The 9,923-nt window shown below is 35.1% G+C and overlaps 1 non-coding gene across 1 annotated transcript; it reads left to right on the forward strand.

Annotated features, from left to right (window-relative positions):
• Positions 1–9,263: 9,263 nt before the first annotated feature.
• Positions 9,264–9,336, forward strand: Trnaa-agc (transfer RNA alanine (anticodon AGC)). The gene has a single exon. It is a non-coding gene; the product is annotated as a tRNA-Ala (tRNA).
• Positions 9,337–9,923: the final 587 nt, after the last annotated feature.

Raw genomic sequence — 9,923 nt, forward strand, 5'->3', positions numbered from 1 at the left:
CATAAACCTAACCCTGACTCTAATCTTAAATCTGACTATATCACTATTAGCATACCCTAGCCAAATTTATCCCTAGCCCTAATCCTAACATAAAATGTCATAAACCCTGATTTTAACCCTTTTGGACTAATATCCTCGGACCGTAATGGCTGTTCTAAATAATTAACGAAATGCATAATTATGTTTCGTTTACCTTCGAAGCTAAAATGACGCAAATTATACAACATATTTTGTTTCCTGAATTTCATAGACATGAACATCTACACAATCTCCGTGCAAGATGTACCCACTACAAACAATAACCAACGAAACACAACACGCAAGTCGACAGGGCGAGAATCTAAATTCGGCACTGCAGTCCATGTAATTTTCGAATATCCAAATTAGCTAAAATGTATATCTACACCTTATAATCAATATTAATCTTCAAGACATTTATAGCGCTGATGAAATGATATAATATTGCAGAAAACTACACCATGGTAAATGCATTTGCAGCAAAGTCTTCAAGACGAATAACGATCTATTATTAGATAATCCATTTAATTTCGGAACTTGTTTAAATTTGCATAATTTATGCAGATTGGCCAGTATATTTTAATCCATAATCTCAAGGACATTTACATGACATAAACTATTCCCTCGTGCAGGCAGTAACCGAGATAGAATATAATAAATATGACCGGCAAAAACCTAAAACAATGAGCTTAAGTTTACGAGAAGAAGAACGATCTATCTTATCCCAACCCATGTAATTTTAAAACTGTCATTATTAGCTTGGAGGCCTGAGACTTTGCCATATGAAGTAAGTGTAATAATCACGTCCATAGATTAACACGTCTTATGACTTTGTGTCCCAATGGCGATCATAATTATGGGTAAAACCGAGGCCCACGATTAACTATATCATGGCGGGTATGATAGTTGAGTTTTTCAAAGATGGATTGAAGAACTCGCTATATATAGGGTGTATCTTTCCTCACTATATGTGAAATAATATAGATACACTTAAAACTGTAAGAAGACTGAATTCTAGCTATTTGACTCTATAGAGAGGAGTGCATTTCAATATACAGTTTGTCCACTCTGAAGTACAAAGTGACAACGCTAGCGTATACAGCGCGTAAACAGTGCGCAGTGCTGCGTCTCTGCTGAGGTATGCGTGCCTTCAAAGTCGGCACAATGTGTGCGTCCGCGTCGGTACTTTGTACTTCAGATTAGATTGACTGTAGTGAAATGGCAAAGTTGGAATGTAATGAACTCTTTTCACATTGAAAGTAAAATTCATTCTCAAATGTCATGAAATAGTAATATTTGACTTAATCGAATATCTTATGGGGATAACAAAGAATATGCACAAAATATTTGATGAACGATCTTGCCAGCTTTCCTGTCGATAACTAACATTTTCTGCTATTAGGTTGGTTGTCTGATACGTGTCTAGTACAAACTAAGATTGATTGTATTTCTTTCCTTTAATCCTCCTTAGCAAACACGATTGTGTAAAAGCTAATGACATAAATATATTTTTAGTCCCGCCTACCTTATTTTTATTTGTATCTACTGATGAATGCATGTCACAAATCCAATGATTAAGTACGTCTTATGTCGGCATAAAATATTAGCATTTGTCACGAAGCTTGACGTGCAATTTGTGTAAATAATTATTACGAAATGTAATGATACAGTTAACAAATCAATTATTGTACAGATGAAAGTCAATTAAAAAGAATATATACAGACACCCCACCAACACCACACCCACATATACACACATATATGTTGCGAGAAAATATATATAAAATGAAATATCTTCACATACAAAATACCCTTTTTCACAAATATTTAGGGATGACTTCAAACCCATCCGCCGGCGGTTTGAGTTTGAAGCAAGCCATTACAAAACTAGCATTAATATAAACTGTAGAAAATTAGTGTATACATCTTTTTATTTGAGATAAACTGATGACCTGGTTATTCCACGCCTTGTAACAAATTAATGTTAATTCCCCACCAATTATTAACATACCCCCTTTTCATGTTTTTCGCATATCCATAAACACTAATAAATTGATATTCTTGACATCTAGTTTATCATCTGATATCTATAGATAGTAAAAAATACTGAATGATAAGCAGTTTGGTTTTCGAAACAACCATTCTACATACATGGCAATAACACAACTAGTTGATCAGATTAATTATGCCGTTGAAAGAAATGAAACCACAATCGGAATATTTTTAAACCTATCCAAAGCCTTTGACACTATTGGCCATAACATATTAATTCATAAATTGGAACACCATATGGTTTTCGTGGTATCGTACTTGAGTGGTTCACTAATTATCTAAGCAACAGAAAACAATATGTATATTACAACTCGTGTGAATCAGAACTTAAAGATATTATTTGCGGTACCTCAAGGTTCTATACTGGGTCCCCTATTATTCATTCTCTCTGTAAACGATATTATCAACACATCTGATGTATTAGACTTTATATTATTCGCAGATGATACAACTATACTGTACTCACATAAAGATGTTGAAAGTAAATATCAATTAATTAATAATGAGTTGAAAGAAATTAGTAACTGGTCAAACAAATTATCGGTAAATGCAATTAAAACAAATTACATGGGTACACCACATATGGCATCAAAAAATGGAACAAACATAACTTAAACTCAAATATGTGTGATGTATCTCCTGGGATAATCTTAGATGGGAAAGTTCTGAACGGGTTACTAATACAATATTCCAGGGTGTAATTATTGATGAATGTTTGACGTGGAAATACCATAATATACTCCATATCAAAAACCATCTCGCGAAATATTGGAGTTATGAACAAAATCAATTTTATGTACCTGATCGTATTCTGTATTATTGTACTCTTGTTTTACCTTATTCAAATTATGGAATATTGATTTGGGGGTACGTGTAAAACATACTTAGATAAAATTATGAAATTACAGAAATGGGCTGTGAGGACAATAGCAAATAGTCATTATAGAAGCCATACTGCTCCCTTATTTACCAAATACAATATTTTAACTCTTGCCGACACCTACAAACTTGAATTGGGGGTATTTATGTACAAGTACAGTAATACTGAATTACAGGGTGTATTGGATGATTTCTTTGTACTTTCCAATATTCATAATTACCAAACGAGAAACGCTAGTAAACTCAACTTAATGAAGAACAATAAAACATTTACTGACCATGTTCGTACTGCTGGTCCAATATTATGGAATTCATTGCCAAACCCAAAAAAAGCAACCAATTCAGTGAAACATTTCCGAAAAATTTAAAACGTAGAATTTAAATCTCAAAATATGATTAATTCTTGAGCATTGTGTTTCTCGTTTGTTTTGTTTGTTTGTTTTTATTTCTTAGTTGGTAACATTTCTTTGTTAAAGGGGGGGGGGGGGACTTCCTCTGGCCTTACTGGCCTTCTGGTCATCCCCTCCATAATTCATTGTTGTTTATTTGTTTATTAAAATAGATACTTATATTTATATTTGATTATTATGTGACTTGTTGTGAATTATGGGAAATAAATTATCTTGTATCTTGTTTGACTTTGTGGTACATTATTCAACAACCTGGGTAATGTTAATTTTACCACTTTCAATTTGTTTCCATTTGCATAATACCCTTTGAAGTTTCCCGGTTCAATTACCATGAATACACTACACTGTGGCTCTAGCGTCACTGAACTCCATGCACTGTAGCAAATATTCACTTTGAATTTGTGACTCTGTAAGGTGGTACTACACCCCTGATAAATTTTTGTCAAAAAATAACTACACACTAATATCAAAAGTTATGTATATTATAGGAGCAAGGAATTACTTCACTGAAATTTCAGTGGTTCAAGACAAGTGGTTCATTATATATTAAGAAATGAGGTACATTCAATAGGTATCTATTTTATTATCATAAATAACGTACCGCTTGTCTTCAGTCACTGAAATTCCAGTGTAGTAACTAGATTCCTTGCCTCTATAATATACATAACTTTTTGTTACCAGTGTATATATTTTTGAGAAAAATGCAAAAATAGTCACAAATTTATCAAATTTAATCGCACTAAAACCACATTTAATTGTGATTTTTTAGAATATAACAAGTACACAAAGCTTGTTTCACAAATTAAATTCATTCTAGATATAAAAAAATTCAATAAAAACTAGAACTAGAGCATCGTTAGTTAATTGACCAGCATAAGAATATCCTCTATATTAACTACCCTTAAACAATCCAAAAAAAACTGTGGGAAATAGTCATGAACAGTTATGATCATTATTCGCTGGTTTATCTCTCTGTTATGCTGATGAATCGCAGTTTGCTATTATACAGCTGACCAATAATTATGGGCCGTTTTGCATTTTTATTGATCAATTTAGTCAGAAATTTTAATGGAATATTGTAATTGAAGCAATTACATGATAATATAGTGGGATGCTTTCTCCGAGCCAATAACGTGATATGCTAAACCTAGTTACTCTTTCAGGTATTATAGTAAAACATGAAAAATTTGACACGTCTAAGTATAGATGAAAAACAGCCTCTTAAAATTCAGTAAGATGGAAATTCCATGAATGTAAAGTACAACAATAATATACTTCCTAAATTAACAAAGGAAATACTTTCAACGACCAGACATTTTGCTCTTGTCAAATATTTCATTACCTTGCCATTTTTTGTCACAAACTTAATAACTAATTAATTATTTGTCAGCACACCATAAGAGGATAACAATTGTTTTAAACTATTGTTATTCTGAGCACAAATTTATAAATAGTAGCTGTATTATGCTTATGGATTGACATGTGTGCGTTCTGCTTAAACTTTTCAAGTTGTTGTCGATCATTGGCCACAGCTCTAGAGCACGGGCGTTGTCCGCAACAATTGTCTTCGCATATTTTCCCAAGTAATGTTCATTGTCCACAACTCTAAAGTAACACACATCGACCACATGCAACGACTGCAGAGTAACGATCATTAGCCACAAATCTAGAGCAACGCACATTGTCCGCAACTCTAGAGAAATCTTCATTGTCCAGCTCTAGGGTTATGAACACTGTCCGTAACTCTAGAGTAACAAGCATTGTCCACAGCTCTAGAGTAAACACATTGACCACAACTAACTGTAGAGTAATCATCATTGTCTACATATCTCTAGAGCATTGTTGTAGAGCAGCACATTGTCCGCAACTCTAGAGTAATATTCATTTTCCACAGCTCGAGGGTAATGAACATTGTCCGTAACTCTAGAGTAACGCGCATTGGCCATAGCTGGAGAATAGCGCATATTGTCCGCAAGCTCTAGAGTAACGACATTGACCGCTCTAGACAGCTAATTGTCTGTACTTTAGGTAATCATCATTGTCTACATCTCAAGAATAGAGCATTTGTCCGCAAATGTAGAGAGTAACGACCATTGTCCACAACTCTGGAGTAATATTCATTTAATAAATCCATTAGCTCTAGATAGGTGAAAACACAACATGTCCGCTAACTCTAGATTGAACTAATCATTGTGCCATATCTGCAATCATAGATTGAACATACTTGTCTTTTCAAAGATACTCATCTTACAGGTGCAAGTGATCAGCGACCATTCAATCCACCGCTCTAAGTATCAGCGCAGATATGTCGACAACTTTCACCTAGGGTAATGATAATTATAACTACATCTCAAACTGAATATTGCATTGTCTACATTGTCCGCAAATGTAGAGTAACGACCATTGTCCACAGCTCTGGGGTATCGCGTATTGTCAGCAACTGTAGAGTATTGATCATTGTCTACAGTTTGTCTGCAACTCTGGAGCAACGACCATTGTCCACAGCTCTGGGGTATCGCGTATTGTCAGCAACTGTAGAGTATTGATCATTGTCTACAGTTTGTCTGCAACTCTAGTGTAACGATCATTGTTCTCAGCTCTAGGGGAACACACAGTGTCCGTAACTCTAGAGTAAAGAGCATTGTACACTTCCATAGAGCAGCACATACGGTATTGTCCTAAACTCGAGAGTAATGAACATCAGCTCTAGAGAAGCTCTAAAGTCATGAAAGTAGTCTGATACTCTAGAATAGTGATCATTGTCTACAGTCTGTTTGTCTACAACTCTAGAGTAACGAACGATCATTGTTCACAGCTTTACAGTAAGTCACATTATACGCTACTCTCGAGTTATGGATAATAGTCCATCCTTGAGAGCCACGATTTCGAGTATGAAACAATTGCAATATAATTTCACAGGTATACAATCGTGAACAAAGACAAGAGGTACGGCTATGTTTCTTAAGATGTGGGTGATGTGCGTTCCACTACAGTTAGGATAAACAGTCTGATTTCCAAGTCGCGTGCAATTTACATTTACCATGTTTACGTTGTTGCGATGTGCATTTCTCTAGAGTTGTCCACAAGGTTGGTCATCTTTGTGGTAATCCAAGACAATAACGCGTTCCTCTAAAGTTGTGGTAACTGTGACTGTGTGTCCATCTAGAGTAAGAGAAAATGTGAGATATTAATGTTATTGACATGTTTGGGGTCATACCTAAGCGTTCCTAACAAGAGTAAATGAAAATGTACATTCCTCTCAAATTAAGAAAATGTATCTTTTGTGATGTTCCTCTAAATGCTAAATGTGCACCTTTTAGAATTAGCATGGTTAGGGGCAATACATGCTTTTCTCTGGAGTTTGGGAACATTTGCATTTCTCTAGAGTTATGAACAACATGGAAATGTGTTTTACGTACTAGATTACGGATAAAAAGATTCCTATTTGGTCATTTTTATGTGATGTATAGAAAAAATAGGGCACTAAAAATACAATATAGCGCTAACGCTGCCTTCCAATTATCATAAAAATCGATAACTAGGGTTACGGGTAAAATTATTGTACTGGCACCATCACGTTATCTGTTTTCCTGCGTAATTAGGAGGCAAATAGTTGATCTTTGAATTGCGTATCTTACAACTAATTGGTTATATCCACCCTGTTACCCGTAACACTATACAGTGTAATTAACTTTTCCTCGAGCCCGTACGGTCCTCGTCATTTCACGACGTTCTTTAATCACTCGCAAGGGAGACCTAAACCATTGCAATTTCTATGTTCTTCTTCTAACTCTGTCTTCCCTTCCTTGCCACTTGCTAAATTGGGCAGCAATCATGAGTAGAGCTAACTAGGGTAATTTACTTCGATGAAGTGTGACAGAGCCGTTGATGAGCAAGTAAAAGACTGATGCAGAAACTAGGTCTATGACGACAGTTTTAACGTCTTGGGATGACGAGAGATAATTGGGATCATCATAGCGGTACGGTATGAAGAGGCACAAGGGGAAGACTCGGGTTGTATTAATGACGATAATCAGCCATATTGAGACGATGAGTACTGATAGTAATCATACCAGTGACGATGCCAGTGGAGACATCATCATTATGCTTTACGCATACTAGTATTGCATGCACAATTTTCAGCAATTATTCGTTGCTGTTTTAAAATTCTTTTCAGTGCTATCAGAACTTTTGAGTAGTTACTAGGAATGTTTGTACTCATTTGAATGCATGTTGCATATAATGTACATGTGCTTATCAGAATCAACAAAAATTACATTTTTTAATATATTTTATGTACGAATTTGAAAATATCGTCTGCAATGGCATCCATTAGCAGACGGTTAAGATGTAGTCGTGATCAGGAAGAGTCGTAAAACAGCTTTAAGAAACAACGCGCCAAAACTTCATATCATTAAGAAATTCGTGTACGTACGTACTTCCGAAAAGTTGTTTGGATGACAATATCTGATAATGATCATTACCTTATCTACTCTCCCAAGCAAGAACGCAGTCTTTACCTTGTTAATTACACGTAGATACCTCCTTTTACTTTGAGAGAGCAGACTTGTCTTAAAAACTTCCTTTAAAGTAAGAAAGGCAGCATCTGTTTTACAGACGTTGACAATTTTACTTCACACTACCAGATTCCTATTAATGCCGACCACAAGGTTCACTGCTGCCCAGCTACTTTCTTCATACTGCAGTTACTGTCCGTTTTCCTATACACAATACACAGTGCTCTTTCCCATTGACGCGTGACCTCTACAAATAGCCTACGTTAAAAGTATGGGGATATGCCTAGTTAACGTCGCTGTGTGAAAAATAACCGGCCAATATTAAAAGTACTCTTCTAAAGTTCTAGAAAATATAGTTTTGTAACATGTCCTAAATTTTTAGCTAATTTAGATGTTTGGAAATATGCGTACTTTGGTGTTTTAGTTAATGTTATAGGTAATAGTACATTGCCTAGTTAACGTCGCTGTGTGAAAAATAACCGGCCAATATTAAAAGTACTCTTCTAAAATTCTAGACAATATAGTTTTGAAACATGTCCTAAATTTTTAGCTAATTTAGATGTTTGGAAATATGCGTACTTTGATGTTTTAGGAAGGATATGTAAACGACAGATAACACCAAAAAATATAAAGAAATTATTTCCAAACCGTGTTAAGTCTGCAAACCACCATGTTTCTCATTTTCAAGAACGCTGGTTAACAATAAGCACGTATTGTCTCATTTCGTAAACAAAGACCACACAGAATTATTCTCTAGCGCTCGCTTTATAATCGTTCACCCAACTGAAAGTATAATCCCAGCTGATTGCTCCATTGTACGTGTAAAGCAGACACATATGTTGTGTGTATTTAACCAGAGAAGATATGATTTAATCAGTTGAGCTGTTTTCAATGAGTGTTATCTTGGTTTAATAGCTTTTAATGGGGTTTAAGTCCTGCAAAGGTCGAGTTGAATTCTACTGTAGACATGACTGCATCATGTTGTGGCTACTCTAGAGTACCAGTGCAGTACCAACGCAGTACCAGTGTGTGTACTGTACGTGTGATTCTGATACACACGGGTATTCTAGAGTACCGATGAAGTAGCTGGGCAGCAGTGTACCTTAGGAATTTGGTAGTGATAGGAAATAGACTGTTTACCAAAATAAATACTCTACGTGTCAAAAGGCGGTGTCTATTATGATATTTTATTTGTATATAATGTGTTGTTACTTGAGAGTGAAGGAATCAAGGGTTGTAGTCTAACCAAGTCAAACAGGTACCAGGTAAGCCAGAGTTGAGATATTCGGGAAAAAAGTAGCAGCAACATTTAATCTCCTAACAAAAAGGTATGTGACAAAAACAATTCAAACATTTTCCATCACACATAAATAAAGCCATATGTATATGATCATTAGCTCAGGCGGTAGAGCGTCGGACTAGCAATCCGAAGGTCCCAGGTTCGAATCCTGGATGGTCAGTGAGTTTATTTTATGTGTTTATGTGCGAAGGATATCAAGATAATAAATCATTCGGATTTCCACTCTGTATTGCTCTGTAATCTGCGCGGCTCAAGGTCAGCTACAGGTACAATTGGTATGGGTCAAAAATTTTGAATTTATTTGCATTTTAGTACTTAGGAACTAAAACGAATATAAAGAACCAATGTGAATATTTTTTTATCACAAAATCACGTTAATCTTCTTCAATAACCAATGATAACTAAATACTGCACATGCCAAATTTTGCCAAATTTCCGACTAAAAGTGTATTGTGGGAAACTTGCACACATCCTCAGTGTGCGTAGTTAAAGGAAACGTTGGCTTCAGTTATTTTATGAAATATAGCATTGGGTTTTGTTTGGTTATACTAAATTATAACTACCCAGATGTAGGTTGGTAATAAAAAAAACACCACACGAATAGATGGGTGATTTGTCCATTTGGCCAAATATTAATCAATCCTAAAGAATAATGCTTGCCAAAATATAATTTACAACAACATTTTGACAACATTTAAAAATTGTCTTACAGTGTTTTTTTGTTGTTGTTTTTTGGGGGTTTTTTGT

This window comes from Amphiura filiformis, chromosome 20 (assembly GCF_039555335.1).
Source record: "Amphiura filiformis chromosome 20, Afil_fr2py, whole genome shotgun sequence".
Classification (NCBI taxonomy): Eukaryota; Metazoa; Echinodermata; class Ophiuroidea; order Amphilepidida; family Amphiuridae; genus Amphiura; species Amphiura filiformis.